The sequence below is a fragment of the Protopterus annectens genome, chromosome 3.part1, assembly GCF_019279795.1.
Source record: "Protopterus annectens isolate FY-2018-M chromosome 3.part1, PAN1.0, whole genome shotgun sequence".
In the NCBI taxonomy this organism is placed as follows: domain Eukaryota; kingdom Metazoa; phylum Chordata; order Ceratodontiformes; family Protopteridae; genus Protopterus; species Protopterus annectens.
The window spans coordinates 177,366,071-177,385,107 of NC_056732.1; the positions used below are offsets into that span (position 1 = coordinate 177,366,071).

At 45.3% G+C, this 19,037-nt stretch overlaps 1 protein-coding gene across 5 annotated transcripts in view; it reads right to left on the reverse strand.

The window, feature by feature from the left end:
- The window catches only part of EPC1 (enhancer of polycomb homolog 1), a 1,950,735-nt gene that overhangs the window by 180,683 nt on the left and 1,751,015 nt on the right, over positions 1 to 19,037 (reverse strand). The gene's annotated exons all lie outside the window — the stretch shown is intronic.

Below are 19,037 nucleotides of genomic sequence, written 5' to 3' on the forward strand. Positions count from 1 at the left end.
GTTTCAAGGTCAGCAGTAGGATTTTTGAAAAGAAACTTGTGGGAGTCAGGAACCCTGTAATATCTGTCTGGCTTACAAAAAGCCAGAAGCAGGGAATCAGGAGCCATACTGGATTCTGAGAAATCAACAATATCTAAAACAGGAGGTATAGCCAAAGGCCTATGCTGAGGAAGAGGAAGAAAATCCCCAAGCCTCTTTTTGGATTATGAAAAATCCTGACTTTCCCAATGAAAATGTTCCCTTAAGGTATGCAAAAGAAAAACCTTCAGGAGGAGAAGCAGAAGGAATGGATTCATCTGCATCAGAGTCCTCATAAGGGGGAATAGAAAATTCCTGATCAGAAGAGGAATCAGAAGAAATGGAAACCTGATCTGAAGATTCATAATCAGTGCCTTGCCTAGGTCTCTTAGCAGGAAGGGGTTGGGAACCTCTGATCAATGTAATTATATCCTCAGCCATTTTGATAATTTGTTTTTTAGGCATAGAGGCCTGAGCACGTGGCTCATGCGTCGTTTTTTTAGGCATAGAAGTTGGTTTTGGCCTTGTTTTTGATGATGGAGTCGGTTTAATATACAAACATTTAGGCGTGAAAACACCCTCAGAAGCCGGTGCCTGCTCAGTGGCTCCGGACCCATCCAAGGAAGAGACATCCGCGGGTTCAATACTTGAAGAATCTCGTGGCATACTGGACTCCGAATGGGTCTCGGTAGAGGCCTGTGACTCAAAAGTAGCGGGCATCAGGGGTTGTGAAAGCACCTCACTGAGTACCGGCGACTGGCTTAGAAGAAGCTTCATCGTCGGTTTTGGACCTCGGTCTGTCTCTGTCTTTTTCTTTGCTTTTTTTGTGAAGTCCGGTAGTCGGATTGATAACGGACAACATTTCAGGATAGTTAAATCTTGAACCAAAGTATTTAGAAGCAAAAATATACAGACGCTTAATAGAGCGTTGGTTAAATTTAGCAGAGAACCGACAGCAAGGCACGTTGTGGTCAGGGTCTAGGCACGGAATACAGTACAAATGAAAATCCTTATGAGGTATTTGCTTCTCACAACTAATACAATTATTAACTTTTACTGACATCGGTAAGGAGCAAGAAAAAGTTTCCCCAACGGGGTACTTAGCTTTAGTTTTAAGACTTCAGTTCTGAAACTCGAAAACGAAATTTTCAGGAGTTGGCCGACCAGCACTTGTGAACTGCTTCTGCTTCGGGCACCGCGCGGCAAGAAAAGACTGATTAAAATGGCGTCAGCTGCATGTTTTATACCCCTGAAGACCTGACATCATGGAAGAAGGCACAGCAACCGACACGGGACCCAAGACTTTGTTATTCAGGCCAACAGAGGGCAACCTGCCAGCAGATTACCCCACATGTAATGACTGCAACAGTGAAACATGATCATCTGGGGTATGAGGGGGACAGATGGAAATGCATAAAGTAGACCCGAGGGCCAATCGTGGACTAGAGCGTCCCTGGGTGACTGTCCCAGAGGGGGAATCAGGGCGAAATAGTTGTTGCATTTGTAGTTGGTCGGGGGCGTAAAGAGGTCGCAGCAAGGAAGACCCCAGTGGTTGAAAATTGCCGCTATCGAGGGATTCAGGGACCACTCATGAGGTTGTAGTATACACCTGCTGAGTCTGTCTGCTATCACGTTGGAACTCCCAGGAATGTGCGTTGCTAGAAGTGGTTGGTAGCCATTGCCCATTGCCATATCCTCATGGCCTCTCGATAGAGTGGGTAGGATTTGGTTCCACCTTGTTTGTTGATTTACCAGACCACCACCATGTTGTCTGATTCTATCGCAATAGCCCCAGACGGCAGCAGGGGATGGAATGCTTGCAATGCCAGAAGCATCACCCACAGCTCTAGAACATTTATATGCAGATGGGCCTCCATTTCGGACCAAGTACCTTGGACTGCTTGTCCCTGAACTAGCCCCTCCACCCCATCAGGGAGGCGTCCGTGGTCATTGTAGCCTTGGGCTGTTGGGGGGAGAAGGAGCGAGACCATTGTGATGGGTTGTGGGCCATCCACCAATTTAAATCCTGTTTGCACCTTTGAGTTACCCGAATCTTGGCTGAAGGAGAGTACTGAAAAGGATACCATTGGGTGAACAGTAGCCATTGTAGAAGCCTCATGTGAAACCTGGCCAGGGGGGACAATGGTGATGGAGGCTGCCATGGAACCCAACACCTGTAGAACAGTGAGCTGTGGATTTCTCCCTTGAAAGGATTGGGATCAGTTGTTGCTTTATCCTTAAAATTCTGAGCTGTGGAATGGATGCTCTGTAATTCTTTGCATTAAAGATGACCCCTATGAATTCTGTGGACTGAGAAGGGGTGAGATTGGATTTTTGCCAGTTTATGGTTATGCCTAGCCTTTCTGCAGAGAGGAGAGAGTATGCCAGGGCTTCTTCCAATAGATGTCTGGTGGGGGCAGAGATGAGCCAGTCGACTAGGTATGGAAACATCTGGAATCCTTGTAGTCGCAAGTGAGCTGTGACGACTGCCATGCACTTTCTGAACACTCTGGGGGTTGCAGAGAGTCCGAAGGGCAGTACTCTGAACTGGTAGTAACTGGCTTCCGCATGGAAGCAAAGGAATCTCTTGATGGTCTGTCCACTTTTATGTGGTAGTACGCATCTTGAAGATCTATCGAGCACATCCAATCGTCGTTTTCCAAAACCGGAAGGACAGACTGCAATATTTTTGTACTTTTACAAACTTGGTATCCAGTCCCCGGTTTTCTTTGGCACCAAAAATAGTCTTGAGTAGAATCCGGATCCTATCTGGTCTGGAGGGACTATTTGGATGACTCTTTTTGTTAGCAGTTTTGAAATCTCTAAAGCTGCTTCTTCCCTCTGACTGGGTGGAATGTCAGGTAAGGTTCTTAGGGGAGAGAGACAAAGGTCGAAGGGAATATGATCACCTTTGGTTATAATCCTGTGTACCCAAGAATCGGTGGTGATGGTTAGCCATGCAGAAGGGTACAAGGAGAAACGACCCCCAACCACTTTCAAAGGAAAGCAGTTGGGCACTCTTCAGGAGCAGTGGTAGGGTTGGCCAGGGAAAGAGTCCCTGGAACCCTGGTTACATGGACCTCCCCCTGCCATGAAAAGGGCAACTTCCCTGTGAGTTTCCCCCTCTGCCTCTAGGGGAGAACTCGCCGTGTGCGTCACAGAAAGGACCCTGAGACTTTTTGTACCTCATCTTCCCTCTCTTCTGGTTTCTGAAGGAAGCCCGTTGGGGGGAAGAATAATGGACATCCACGGCAGAAAGGGTCTTACCGTCCTGTTCACATCTGGCCAGTGTGCTTTTAACCTTGGGTCCAAATAATGAAGAGGCTTCGATGGGAGTGTTGAGAAAGGAAGCCTTGAAGGGTTCCGCAAAATTACACAAGCGAATCCAGGCTTGTCGTCTCAGAACAATGCTTGAACTCGCTGCTCCTTCTGATGCGTGAGATATCAGGCGCATGGAGGAGTTAGATATCGATTCAATGGTGGCTAGCTGAGAGGCCACTTTGTCACGGACCTCATCAGACACAGCTCCAGCCAAAGTTTCAGAGAGCTCAGAAATTAAACCTCTTTGAAGTCTGGTAAAGTGTGCCATATAGTTCGGGGACCTGATTGCAAAGGTCGCTGATGCAAAAGTATGCTTCCCTATTCTGTCCAGAGCCCGGGATTCTTTGCTGGGCGGATGGACAGTCTGGCTTTCTTCTTCTGCCAGGTCCTTTTTAGTTGCGGCCACCACCACCAAGGCATCTACAGGAAGACTTTTGGACCAATGGGGATCAGTAGCAGGAGGGCACAAAATATTATCTGGCCTCCGGGGAATGGCCTCAACGGTGTCAGGAGCCTTCCAAGCAGGCTGCACGACGAGCCGGACCAGTTCTTCAGCAGGTGGAGTAACCCAAGTGGTAGGGGGCCGGGTGCGAAAGGCCTGCAGGAACACAGACTCTTCAGAGGTCGGGTTCAAGGGCTGCCAGTCACCTCTGTTTAAGAATTTCAAGAATATCACCAAAGGATGCCTCAGAGGGTGAGCGAGGGGACCCTTCCCCATCATCAAAGTCTGTCTCTTCAGTAAGGGACTCTGCGGAGTCCATGTGCTTCCTCTTGCACAAGCACTTTTGATGAACTTCCTCAGAGGGAGAAGCTGGGGAAGACCGCGCAAAAGGGGTTTCCTGTGGGAGTATATACTGAGGCCCTTGCGCCCAGTGTCTGCCAGGAGCGACTTGTGTACAATGCTGTCCAGAGGAGGGAGGGGAGAGTGATAGCACAGGATCGCCAGTCGACGCCAGAGCCTTCTCCATTAGCTGGAAGGCCAGTCCACCTGAAGAGTGGTGAGTGTCCAGGACAGGGGTCACCCCTCTCCTAAGCGGCTCAGCCTGCCGACTCGGAGTCCCTGGATGGCTCTGAAACACCAAATTAGGTACGCCACACCTGACATCCTGTAAAGGACTGAACTACAGGTGTCTGCACAGAGGAAATCATTGGTGCCGAAGTCATGGTGTACACCGACGATAAGGTCAGTACCAAAGTGGTTGTCGGCGCTAAGGCTGGAACTGAAAATATCGGTGCTGATAACTGAATTGTCAGTGCTGAGAGGGTAGTCGGTGCCGGGTAGGTTGTCGGAGCCAAAAGGGCAATGGGCGTAGAAAAATCCATCGACATCGTAACAGTCTGCATTGACTGGACAGTCGGTACCAGTAAAGAAGTCTGAACCGAGGAGCCCCTCGGTATCGATACGGTAAAGGGCATGCTAGTCAATGCTGAAGTCACAGATGGCGCCGATGGCCTCTGTGCCGAAGGTCTAGGTACCGAAAGCGCTGGAGCCAAAGTCAAATCCGAAAGCTTAGCTTTCTTGGGTCTCTGTTCGTGGGAGTCCCCAGCAGGGGGATAAAGGAAGAGACCTGGCCTTTGTATGTTCATCAGTCTTTTTCTTATGGGATCTTGGAGGGGTTGAAGCCTCCGACCCAGAAATAGCCTCTGAAAAAAGAGATTTAAGTAGCCCCTTCAATATCCATTTACTTTTTCTCTCAATCAACGTCCTGTTAGAAATTCTTATAAATCCTGCAGGGCAGGTCAACTGTAAAATGAGGCACACCCAAGCAATAGGCACACAAGAAATGTGCATCTGAAGTAGCTAATTTATGGCCACAATCTGAATATCTTTTAAATCCTGGACTACCTTTTTTTTATCTGCCATGTTAGAAAGAAGGAAAACCAGAAAAAATACCAGCAATGGTACAAGAATTACCTGAAGGTAAGAAGGAAAGGGAGTTTACCAACGATGGTAAAAAAGAAATTACCTTGCAGTAAAAGAGGAGGAAAGGAATTGAAAAGATTCAAGAAAGGATAGTCGCTAAATGCGATAAGGTAAGAGAAAACTATCTAATAACTTTTCTGTGAGAAAAGGTTGTTTTAGAATTTAGTAGGACAAAAAAATATTGTACTTCGCTCAGGAGAAGTAGCTTGACACGACTGAATGGCGATGGGGCAAACAAAATCTGGGGTAACAGGGAGAGGGGAATTCTGGGTAAGAGTTTTTAGCTTGAGAGTTTGTAGCAGACGCGAGCTTGGAAGATGGCTGGCTCGGTTCCAAGGTCGGAATAGATACCCACACGTAAGGAATGAACGAGGATTAACAATATCAGATCCTGTTTTCTTATAATGGCAAACTGGTTTGGGGTTAGGGAATAAGCCAAGCTGCCAAACTGAGTGTCCGCAATTTTGGATGCATGAATTCCCCTTCCCTCTGGATCAGGAGTTTTGGAATCTGAGGAAGATGCCATGGAGGCAGTGGGGACAGGCTGCGCAGCAAGGGGTACAAGTGCTGTCAAGGCCAGTCTGAAGCCATAAGAATGGTCCTTGGTTTTATAGGTTCATACCAGGCTATCTGCCCTAGGGCATTTATAAGCCTAACCAGAGTGTGTTTGGCTTTCGCCACCCATTTTAAATTAATTTTGCTATGCCCTTTTTCGAGGTTAGTATACTGTGCCGCTGTCTAACAGTGACACAGAAGTGATACCCGGGGTAAACCTACGATCTCCCATCCACTCATCAAGATTCCTCTTGAAGAGAGTCAATGAGGGACTCTGCCTAACCTGGACTGGGATTTTATTCCAGAGTAAAGGGAGCCTCTGGGTTATGAATCTGTCCCTCCAGCATGTCCCATTTATTTCAGTGCTGAGGTTCAAGTCTCTCGAGCGCGTAGCTCGATGGGATTTGGATTTTCTGAGGTGCAGCATGTCCATTAATTCCGAGTTGGACATGGGTTTATACATCAGGCACAGATCGCCTCTGAGCAGGCGGTATGCCACTGAGTGGAGCTGGAGTTTCTTTAACTGGGCTGCATATGGCATCTGTTTGAGCCCTTTGATCCTCTTGGTGAGGTACTTTTGGGGTCTTTCCAGTTGCTGCAGGTGTCTGGTAAGGTACATCCCAAAAAAGGCATTGTACTCAATTATGGGCCTGATGAGGGATGAGTAAAGAGGCACGATAACCTCCCCTGATCTAGATGTGAATCCCTTCATGATTAGGTGGGCTATATAAAATGTTTTTCTAACCACTTTGGCCACATGGTTGTCAAATGAGAGATTGCTATCGACTTGGGTCCCCAGGTCCCTAATTACTTCTTCTGTACTTAATGGATTACCACCTATGTGGTAATTTGTGGGCACTTTGTTTTTGCCAAAGGGGATGACTATACACTTTTTGGCGTTTAGCTTGAGGCCATGGCTCTGGCACCAGCTGTCTGTTTCTATAAGCCCTTTTGGAGGATGCGAGTGGCGGCTGGAGAGTCTATTATGGCGCCCAGTTTGCAGTCATCTGCGAACTTGGTCAGCCACAGTCCTTCCGTGTTGGCCTGTACCTCCGAGAAATATATACCGAACAAGAGAGGTCCCAGGACTGAGCCTTGTGGGATGCCACTTGTAACTGATTTGGAGTCTGACATGGCTCCAGCAATTCTAACTATGTGTGATCTGTCCTTGAGACAGTTTGCAACCCATCTAGTGACATAGGAGTTTATATTTAAGCTGGTGAGCTTATCTATAATGCCTGAGTGGGGTATTGTATCGAAGGCTTCTGTGAGGTCCAGGTAGGCTGTGTGGACCACCTTCCCCTCGTCAATGGCCTTGGTGACTGTTTCAAAGAAATCGACCAGGTTTAAGAGACAAGATCTGCCCTTAACAAAGCCAAACTGGGTAGGATCCAGTGTCTGTAGGTTCCCAATATCTTTATTTATGAGGTCCATGATGATCCTTTCCATAGCTTTGCAGACCAAGCTAGTCAGGCTTATGGGGCGATAGTTTCCAGGATCCGCTGAGGCACCACCTTTGTGGAGAGGGACCACTGTTGCTGTACGCCACTCTTTGGGTACATATCCTGTAGTAAGGCTGAGACTGAACAGCAGTTTTATGTTTGGGTTTAGCTCTTCTTGGAGTTCATGTAGGACGCAGCCCGGGACACCGTCTGGTCCCATTGATGCTGTGTTTTTTTGCTTTGGAGGGGGTGGCTCTTATCTGAGCATCTGAGATGTCAGGGGGGCAGCACTCTGCTGGGATAGATATTTGCCCTTTTGGTGGGGGGGGGGGGGAGTTTGCGCTGAACCTGTCAGCTAGGATGTTGGCAATGTCTGTGGGTTCGATGTTTTTTTTGTCATTCTGGAGTAATTCTGAGCATATCTGGGAATTCCCACCCAGGTTCCTAACATAACTAAAGAAAGCCTTGTGATTATCCTTAGTGTTCTGTGCAATTTTTCTCTTGAAGCTGGCCTTAGACGATTTTATGAGTGCCCGTAGTTTTTTGCTAATACTGATCAGAGATGCCTTCCCTTTTTGGGATTTTGCTCTATCATGTAGTAGCTTCCTCCTTCTATTGTATAGTTTTGTTTATGGCTGGGGTTCACCAGACAGGACGTCTGCCTTTGGAGGATTGGGTGTTGGTTTTATTTGGGATTGCATGATCCATGCATTCCTGAAGGTGTTCATAGAATGCGTTTAAAAAGGATTCTGCGGTCTGGGCCGTATTTTCCAGAGGCTCAGGGGCTTTGAAGGATTCCCCCTCGGTTTTGAGGAATGTGAAATTTGCTTTAGATAAGTTTTTCACTGTAGTTTTCTGGGCAGGGGGTGGGGTTGGGATGTGAATATCCAGTGAGATTAGTTTATGGTCTGATCTTACTAGTGAGGGATACACTTCTGGTCTGGAGCATAGAGTCCCCATGTTGGTGATGATCAGGTCCAGTATGTTTTCCCTTCTTGTGGGAGTGGTAACAAGTTGTTCCATAGCATTTGAGTTTATAAATTCTAGGAACCTTTGGGCTAGGGTGTTGGAGCTAGAGGAATGCTCCCAGTCTACGTTTGGGTAGTTGAAGTCGCCCAATATAATGGTGTTTGGAGAGACCTTCATATTTTCTAGTGTTCTCAGGAAGGCAGAGTGGGGTTCCTGGGTTTGGGAGGGTGGTCCGTAGCAGGCTATAAACTGGAAGGCAGTTTTACCCACTGTTAGTTACACATGGATGGTCTCTGATGCTTCGTGCTGTGCCACCAACCTGGAGGTGTGGGTATCTGACGAATATTGATACTCCCTCTCCTTTTGTGGTTTGGTCCAAGTTTTGGGGCCGAAAAGCATGGTATGAGGTATAACCTGGTAGTGCTGGTGTGCTCTCGGGAGCCTTGAACCAGGTTTCTGTTACTGCACAGATATCGATGTTCTCCATGCTAAGGAGAGTTTTGACAGCGTGCATCGAGGTTTAGACTTCTGGCGTTGAGTAGCATTACTCAGTTTCTTATCCCCTGTGATACCTATGGAGGTGGGTTTGTCTTTTGAGCCTTGCCTAAAAAAGGCACTATGGGGGAAGCAAGAGCCTTTGCCAATATCCGAAAGCCCATTTTTTCCTCCCTTATTTTGAGTAGTACCCTTGGGATGAGAGGTAGAGAAGGAAAGGCACTGACCGATAGATTGACCCAGGGGAAGGACAAGGCATCCACTTTCCAAGCCATGCAGTGATGCTCCCTGGTGCAGAATTTTTTGAGCTGATGGTTGGTGTGGGAGGCAAAGAGGCTGACCTTCGGGGTTCCCCATTTCTGAGTTATTAGGTTGAAGATACTTCTGTTGAGTTGCCACTCGTGGGTCCAGGAGGTTCCTGCTTAATTGGTCTGCCAGAGATTTGAGAGAGTTCATAGGTTCATAGGTTTATACTAGGCTATCTGCCCTAAGGCATTTATAAGCTTAGCCCAAAGTTTTGTGGCTTACGCCACCCCTTATATGAAAAAATACTGTGCCCATTAGTTTGTTGTGCCTCTGTCCAGCAGTGACACAGAGATGATTCCTGGGGTAAACCTACGATCTCCCATCCACAGGTCAAGATTTCTCTTGAACAGAGCCAGCGAGGTGCTCTGCCTCACATGGACCGGGATTTTATTCCACAGCATAGGGAGTCTCCGAGTGATAAATCTATCCCTCCAGCACATCCTATTTATATCCGTGCTAAGGTTTAAGTCGCTTGCTCTAGTGGTTTTGGTGGATTTGGATTTTTTGAGGTGGAGCATGTCCATTAATTCCGGGTTGGACATGGCCTTGTATGTCAGGCACATGTCACCTTTGAGCAGACGGTATGCGACTGAATAGAGCTGGAGTTTCTTCAATCTGGCAGCATATGACAGATTTTGGAGTCCCTTTATCCTTTTGGTGAGGAACTTTTGGGGTCTCTCCAATTGCCGCAGATGTCGGGTGAGATACATCCCGAATGGGGCATTGTACTCGATCATTGGTCTGATAAGTGAAGAGTACAGGGGAACAATGACCTCACTAGATCTGGATGTGAATCCCTTCATGATCAGGTGGGCAATGTAGAAGGTCTTTCTAACCACTTTAGCAACGTGAGTGTCAAAAGAAAAGCCACTGTCAACCTGAGTCCCCAGGTCCCTGATAACCTCTTCTGTGCTTAGTGGATTGCCACCTATATGGTAGCTTGCGGTTACCTTGTTTTTCCCGAAGGGTATGACTATACATTTTTTGGCGTTTAACTTCAGGCCATGGCTCTGACACCAGCTCTGGTAGGAATTGTGCTAACAGGTGCAGCTGCATGGAAGAGGCTGTGAGCCAAAGGTTCATAGGTTGGTACTAGGCTATCGGCCCTAGGGCCTATACAAGCCTTAGCCGTAACAATTCCCTGGCTATTTCTTCCCAAATATTTACTTCCCTGGACCCCTGTCTAACAGGGTGACTGACGTGATCCCCGGGGTGAATTTCATATCTCCCATCCAGTCGTCAAGGTTCCTTTTGAAGAGGGCCAAAGAGGCGCTCTGCTTGACATGTATGGGGAGTCGAGTCCAGAGTCTGGGGAGTGTCTGGGTCAGGAACCTATCCCTCCAGCATGTTTTGTTCATTGTGATGACAAGGTTTAGATCCCTGGAGCGTGTGGCTCGATTGGGATTTCTTTAAGTGTAGTATGTTCAACAGCTCTTGGTTTGACACGGCCTTGTATGTTAATCAGAGATTGCCTCAGAGTAGACGATATGCGACAGAGTATAGCTGGAGTTTTTGTTTTAGACCGTCAGCATAGGGCATTCTGCTTTAGGCCTGTGATTCTTTTAGTGAGGTATTTCTGCTGCCTTTCCAGCAGATGCAGATGTCACGAGAGGTACATACCAAACAGGGCGTTGTATTCTATAATGGGTCTAATGAGGGATGAGTACAGTGGGACAATGGCCTCTTTCTCTTGAAGAAAAGCCCCAAGTGATGAGGTGTGCCACACAGAAGGATTTCCTGACTGTTGTGGCAATATGGTTATCGAAGGTGAGACCACTGTCCACCTGTGTCCCTAAGTTTCATCACACTTACGGTGTTTAGTGTAATGCCACCAATGTGGCAATTCAAGGGTACATGTTTTGTCTCACAGGGGATAACTATACATTTCTTGGCATTGAGCTTGAGCCCATGGCTCTGGCACCAAAAATCTGTTTCTGTAAGGCCGTTTTGTAGAATTTCCACATAATTTGGGGATTCAATAATGGCTTCCAGTTTGCAGTCACCTGCAAACTTTGTTAGCCAGAGTCCCTTAGTGTTGGCCTGTACTTCAGAAAAGTAGATGCCAAATAATAGCAGTCCCAGGACTGAACCCTGAAGTACTCTACTTGTCTGGAGCTGGATTTGGAGTTGGCTACTTTTACAGTGTGGGTTCTGTCAGTAAGCCATTTGGCAACCCATCAAGTGACATAGGGATTTATGCCCAACTTAGTAAGTTTATCTATGATTCCAGAGTGGGGGACGGTGTCGAAGGCCTTGGCAAGGTCCAGATAGGCTGTGTGGACTGCCTTACCCTCATCCACAACTCTGGAGACGGATTCGAAGAAGCCAGTCAGGTTCAGGAGACAAGATCGGCCCTTCATGAACCCAAACTGGGTGGGATCCAGTGTTTGAAGGTTGCCAATGTCTTTGTTTATAAGTTCCATGATATGTTCCATGGCCTTGCAGATCAGGCTCGTCACACTGATGGGGTGGTAGTTCCCAGGATCCAAGGTGGATCCCCCCTTGTGGAGTGGGATAACTATAGGTGTGCGCCACTCAGTGGGCACGAAGCCTGAGGTGAGGCTATGATTAAACATGACACAGGTGAGGTGCCAGTTCATTTTGCAGTTCATGTAGTACACAGCCCGGGATGTCGTCTGGTCTCATGGATGCTGTATTCTTAGCTTTGAAGAGTGCGGTTTTTACCTGTGTGGCCATTACTTTTGACAATCTTTCGGTATTGAGATGGCCCTTTAAGGGATGAGGTTGGCACTGAATCGATCTGCCAGGATATTGGCAATATCCTTGGGATCAGTATATTTAATGCCATTCTGTTGTAGCTCAGAGGAGATCGGAGCATTGCCATTTAGATTCTTGACCGCTATAGAATGCCTTGTGGTTGTCTTTGGAATCTTTGGCAATTTTATTTTCGTAACTAGCTTTGGAGGATTTTATGAAGGATCTCAGCTTCTTACTGAGGCTGGTAAGGGAGTTTTTTTGCATCCTGGTATTTTCCTCTTTTCTGCAACAGTTTCTTCCTTTTGTTGTAAAGTTTGTTTATGGCAGGGGACCATCAGACTGGCTTCCTTTTTTTGGAGGAGAGCGTCTTGGTTGTATTTGGGATGGCACGATTCATGCCCGAGTGGATGTGCTTGTACAGTGCCTTAGTGCAGGATTCAGCAGTCAAACTTTCAGTTCCCATCTGCATGGTGTCATGAAGTTTGTCACTTCTGACTTGAGTAGCACAAAGTTTTTTTTTTTTTTTTTTTTTTTAAAAAGAGGTTTCCTTACTGAGGGGTGGGGGAGGGATGTGGATGTCGAGAGTGATTAGCTAATGGTACATGATTAGTTTTCCCAGTTAATGGCAGGGTAGTTGAAATCACCCAGTATTAGGGTGTTTGGTTGTATCTTAATATTTTCCAGTCTGTTTAGAAAGGTATAGTGAGAATCTTTGGGCATGGTGGGGGGATCTGCAGCAAGCTACAATTTGGATTGCAGTCTTACCTAGTGTTAGTTGCACCTGGAGAACTTCGGACGCATTGTGTTGGGCAACTAGCATGGCGGTGTGAATATCCTTGGTAAATATGAACACTCCTCCACCTTCAGTGTTTCGGTCCTGGTTTGGTGACTGAAAAGTGTGGTAAGAGTTGCAGCCTGGTATTGCAGGGGTGCTCTCTGGAGCCTTTAACACGTCTCAGTTACTGCATGGATATCGATATTCTCCATTTTTAGGAGTGCCTCGAGAGAGTGCATTTTGAGGTTTAGACTTCTAGCATTGAGTAGCATTACCTTCAGATTTTGCATGCTTGCACCTGTTATGGTGATGGTTTTGTCCTTTGAACTTTGCCTAAAAAAGGGACTATAGGGATGGCAAGAGCTTTAGCCAGTGACCTGAATCCCAGGGGCGACAGGTGTAGACCATCTCTGGGAAAGTAACCTTGTTGCTTGGGCAGGTTATTAAGGGCCTCCGCATATGAGGGTTTAGTGTTGCTATGTCATGGTGTTGGTGGTGTGGGTTTAGAAGGGCTATGTGCTGCTTGAGGTGTAGTGCGGGTGTTAACTTTCTCCTCTTGACTGTCTAGCACAATCTTGAGTGGAGTGTGCTTTGCTTCCAGTCTGTCTATGTAAGTGCATCTCTCACAGGTTGTAGTGTTGGATGGTAGGAGGAGAGGATTGTCTGTGTACATGAGCCAATTGCTGCATTGCCCCAGTATGCCCAGATTCATAAGGTGGACAGGAGAAACCACCGGAAGCTGACCCTTGGACATGCCTGCTTTGGTGCTTTTTTTTTTTTTGTTAAGTACAAGAGCTGTTTTCCCTTACCTTAGCATGGCCAGCCTGCATAGAGAGTAGGAGCGAGTCCCTCCCTGTTTGTTGATGTACCATATCACAGTGGTGTTGTCTGTTTTGATCTGGAGAACCGCTGGAGGGAGAAGGGGTTTGAAAGCTATCAAGGTGTACTGCACAACTATCATCTCTTTTTGATTGATGTGCAGAGGGATTTCCTGAGGCCTCCAATGGCCCAATATGCACCTGCCGTCCAGGTGTGCACCCCAAGCATAGTCTGAGGAGTCTGGGGTGAGGGATGGGGAGAAGGGCAATCCCTTGTTATGGGAGCATGCTACTGCTGAGGCAAGGAATTATAGGTAGAAGAACTTCCAGGTCTTCAGAGTGTTGACACCAAAGGCTCTTTAGCTAACCAGTGAAGTTTCCTCATGTGCAGTCTGGCACATGGAATTAGTATGCAAGATGCCAGAGCTTGCAGGATCTTCCTTGCAGATATCTGGGGCCTGGTGGCTAGTTGAGAGAAGTAGTTTGCCAGGAAAATTTGTTTCTGTGGTATAAGTAATGCCATCTGGGATGCTGTGTCCAGAATTGCTCTCAGGAAAATTATCCTTTGGGTGGGCACCTATTTGGATTTCTTTTCATTGAGTGTGTATCCTAGAGAGATTAGTAGTGTCTTTACAAAGGCCAGGTGCTTGAGCAGCTTTTCCTGGCTGCCTGCCTGAATAAGGCAGTCGCCTAAGTATGGATACATTTGAATATTTCTTTGTCTGCAAAATGCAATGTGTTAGAAAAATATGTATTAATGTGTGTATGCTTAATGCCAATTAATAATCAAATGATTTAATACGCTTTTTATTCTATTTTTCATGCACTGTGTTATATATAAATTGAGTTTTATATGAGACTGAAAAAGATGCTTTTTGAAAACTGCAGTATGCTTTCTGAAACTTGCAAGTTGCCCTCTGACCTAGTAATTGCTAGCACAGCAATATTCATGATTATGCCTTTTGGAAATGTACTTGAGAAGCAGGTGCTTATCTGCTAGGTCAGGAACGAACGAATGAACAATACTATATTCTGTAAATGTAATGATTTTAGACAATCAGCTCTGTTCGAAGCATGAGAACATGTGCAGCTGCAGTAACTTAGAGATAAAGTAGACAAAGGATTATTAGAGAAATGAACTGCTAGCATTGTGCTTGAATTAGCCATAGTACCTTGAATGGTAACATAACATGTATCTAACAGAGTAATCAAGGCCATGTTGTTTTCCTCAGGAAGTTTCACATAAAAATTGATAAATCAGCAGAAATTCATGGGAATGATGGTCAACAGATGATGATGAGAAAGGTGGTAATCTGTTACGTCAGCTTGGTAGGCCATGACAAGTTAGAGAATGTATAAAAATGAAAGTATTTCCAGTTTATGGTTAGACAAACTCTGTATTAGCACGTTTTTGTCTCCTTGCTGCAAGATTAAAGTGCCTTAACCTGAACCTACCGTGTTTTGATCATTTTTAAAGTATATTTTTCCTTTGACAGTTTGGTCCTTCGGACCGGAAAGTACCTCTCGCTCTAGGCCTAGGTCAGAATTGGGCCCGGTGGCATGCATCCGTACGGAGAGGAGGCCAAATAGGCTCTTCTGTTTTGAAAGACCTCCGACTGAATTGTCGTTCGAAAGAGGCCAGCCACTGTTTCTGATCTGGGATTGGAGGACGAGTCAACGATCCGGTGGATCAACTCACTGAGGGTCAGGTAAGGAGCAATTACCTTATTTCTGTTTTAAGATCAGGGACTAATTACAGAACTGTTTTTTGTCAGGAAGATTTGCATGTGCAGATCAGGGACAGAAAAAGGGGTTACTGTTTTTGTCATAGATCAGGGAAACAGAATAGGTAGGCAGTTATTCTAGATAAACTGTGAAAAGGTATAGAGCTGTGTGTGGTACAATGTGATAAAAAGGGTTACATAACAATTTACAGCTTAGCTAAGGCAACAATGGGAAATCAGTGTACGAAAAGCTCCCAAGACCCGCCCCTAATGGAAGACGCGAAGTATATGCAATTACAGCGTGCCGACAATGTTAAGTATTATACAAAATGGGTTGATAACTATAAAATCGATGGTAATTTAGATAAACTTGCACTTATTAAACTTGTCAGGCAACTAAAAACAGACGCAAAAGGTCAATTAAAAAAGCATCGACGATTAGGGGTCCCTCAGGCGCATAGGTGGCTTGAGGAAGCAAATCGCAGGGAACAGAAAATAAAGAATTCAAAAACGATGTTCGTAGACAAAGAAGACAATAACTTGGTAATAGCAACGGCCCCTCCTTCGCCCCCACCGCTTCCCTTACCAGAATATGAAGCGAGTGGACAAGCTGATCCACCTCCGCTATATCCAGCTGTTTCTACAGCATAAAAACCGTTTGTCAGGGATCCTATCGAGACAAGGTCTTGAACATGCGACTTGAGGAGGGAGATTGAATTATGCAAAATAAATAGAAAATCACAGGCTATGAGTGAAGAAGAGATATGTCCACTCATAGAAGTACCAAACCCTCAGGCAGGACAGGATCAGACTCTTTTAGTTTATAGACTGTGGACACCGGAGGATATCCGGAAAGCCACAGAAGGAATTCCCCATCCGAAAGTGAATTTTCGAAAATTTTTAGAAGACTTACAGGGTTATGAGATTAAGTTACCATTTGAATGGAGAAGAAGTAGAAAAAGTAGTTAGACAAATTGTAGGTCCAGATTGGCACATGATCAGTGGCGACTGGAATCCTCGTAACGCACAGCTTAGACCACTCCCACATACTAATGCAGAATTGGATGGCAGAGTGAAAGGTATGACAGACCGAATCTCTGAAAAGTGGAAGCCTAGGGCTGACTAGACTTGCATTAATCAGTGCATTCAACAGGAAGGTGAAACAGTTGATAGATATTATGCTAGACTGTTAGAATGTTTTAATAACCACTGCGGAATGCAGATACCAGAAAACCAGACACAAGACTCCTCATATGAACAACAGCTAAAGAATGCATTCTTGAAGGGTAGTATAACTCCCATTAGCAGCTTTATTACAAAGCACATGGTAGATCATCGTACAAGTAGACTGCAGCCATTACTTGAATATGCTAGACATGCAGAGACATTTTAATAGTAAAAAGAAAAAGAAAACTCAAGTATTTTCGGCAGAAGATGGGTCAGAAGTATTTGTAGTACAAACTGGAAGAAAGGGTAAGAAAAATACCCAGGGAAATAAGCAATCTGACAAGCAATCAGAAGATTTTGAAGAAAGAAAGAAAAAAGGTGAATGTTTTAAATGCGGGAAAAAAGGACATTTAGCAAGGGATTGCAGGCTAAATAAGAAGGTGACTACAGAAAATAAGGAAGATGAGGAATGACTATATGATAGTCAGGAATCACTGAATGAAAATAAACAGGAAATGACAAGTGCAAATGTGATATCAAAGGTAGAGGATGTGACAGAAGGGGTAGAGGATTGTACATGAATTTGCAGACATTGAAGAAAATGAAATCTTGGACTTAGCCTTATTGAGCCTGGAGCTATATTTAGCAGATACAAAACCGTAAGTGACGCTTCTGGTAGAGGGGAGGGAAGTCAAATTTGTGTGTGACTCAGGGGCTTCACGGACCCTGATATACCCTTCCAAATTAGCGGAAGATTCAGAATCACCGGATTATATACTAGTGAAAGCAGCTAATAAACAGCTGTATCGGGAGCCACTCTCCCATGAGATAGCAATAACAGACCCCGTTTCAGGGATGACCCAGAGAAGTAAAATTGCAATTTCTGCATAATGCCCAGTAAACCTTTTGGTAGAGACTTAATGCAGATATCTGGCATAGCCGTAGTTCCAACCATGCAGGGTATGGAAGCACAGCGACAAATGGATACTTTTGTAGTACGACCGGAGGGTGAGACATATTATTGGTACAGCCAGGACTTGGTTACAACTGGTCCAGGGGCGGTAACCGAAGAACTGATGAACGTAGCCATCAGTAAGTCCCCCTCCCTTGACACTGACAAACAACATTTGTTGCATTGTACCCTATATTACTGTAATAGACCAGGACCTGATAAAGATTATGAGCAGGAATTGTTTCAGAACTACACGAACAGAATAGTGTTACGAAATTTGTACTGGGACACAGAAGGAAACAGTGTAGTAAGCTGTTCATTTCCCCAGGAATTTTTAGCACCTTACAAATCTAATCGATTGCCATATGTTAGCTTAACTAAAAATAGAAATTTGAAATGGGCAGACTTAGGTGAAAAAGTCACAAGGTGAGAAAAGCACACAGAATTAGAACTCTCCGAACAAGGAGTACAGAAACAGAAATTGAATTGGATAACGCAGACACACCCAGCTGTGCACTCACAGGCTAGTGAGAATAGCTGAGTATTACTCTTATTAGAAGAAGAGGAAAAAGCCTTGCAAAGCATACCAGACATTCTCTGGTTAACAGAGAAATCAGATGTAGGACTTATACGAACAGCAGGACCAGTTACTATTACGCCAAAGTCAGCATTTAGACCCCAGAAAAGACAGTATCCGTTGAGAAAGGATGCAGAGATAGGAATCAAACCTATAATAGCAGCCTTACTTAAGGAAGGAGTCTTAATAGAATCTCCTGATTCAACATGTAATACACCCTTATTTCCTGCCAGGAAAGCAAACGGGGAATGGTGTATGGTCCAAGATTTACAAGCTGTAAATTATGCAGTTATACCCAGGGCACTGACGGTGCCAGACCCACACACCTTACTGAATGATTTAAAGCCTCAGCAAAAATATTTTTCTGTGGTAGATATTAGTAATGCATTTTTCTCGATACCGATACACCCTGACAGCCAATATTGGTTTGCATTTACATTTCAGGGAAAGCGGTATACATATACAAGATTACCACAGGGATACTGTGCAAGTCCAACAATATTTGCACAAGAAATGGCAAGCAACCTGGCGGGATTTATCCCACTGAGAGGTAGTCAGATTTTACTTTATGTAGACGACATTCTGCTGGCAGCCCCCACCCAGCAAGAATGCAAAGAGGACACTATAGCATTATTACAGTTTTTAGCTACTCAAGGTCACAAAGTAAACAAGAACAAACTACAACTTTGGAGAAAACAAGTTAAGTACTTGGGATATGTAATATCCAAGGAAGGTAGAATATTAGACGAAGATAGAAAAACAGCAATATTACAGGTACCTAGACCAACTACCAAGGAGGAAATGATGTCCTTCCTGGGAACTACTAATTTTCGTCAAACCTGGATACCAAATTATGCTTTGGAATCTGCTCCACTGGCCAATTTAATACTCAAAAAGCCGATGGCAGCACAGGATTTATTACAATGGACACCAGAAGCAGAAGCAGCTTTATGCAAGCTGAAACAACTGATAGCATCATCCTTAGTTTTAGGATTACCAAACTATCATAAGCAATTTTTTCAAACTGTAGACTGTAAGCAGGGTTATATGACATCAGTATTGACACAGCAACATGGAGACAAGCAACGCCCTGTAGCTTACTATTCATCACAGTTATTCCCAGTGGCGCGGTCCCTGCCTCACTGTGTACAAGCAGTAGTTGCAGCTGCAATGGCAGTGCAGGCTTCGGCCTCAGTAGTGTTATTCCACCCTCTCACACAGAGTGCCTCATGCAGTCGCAATTATTTTACTGCAAGAAAAAGTAGCATATCTTTTC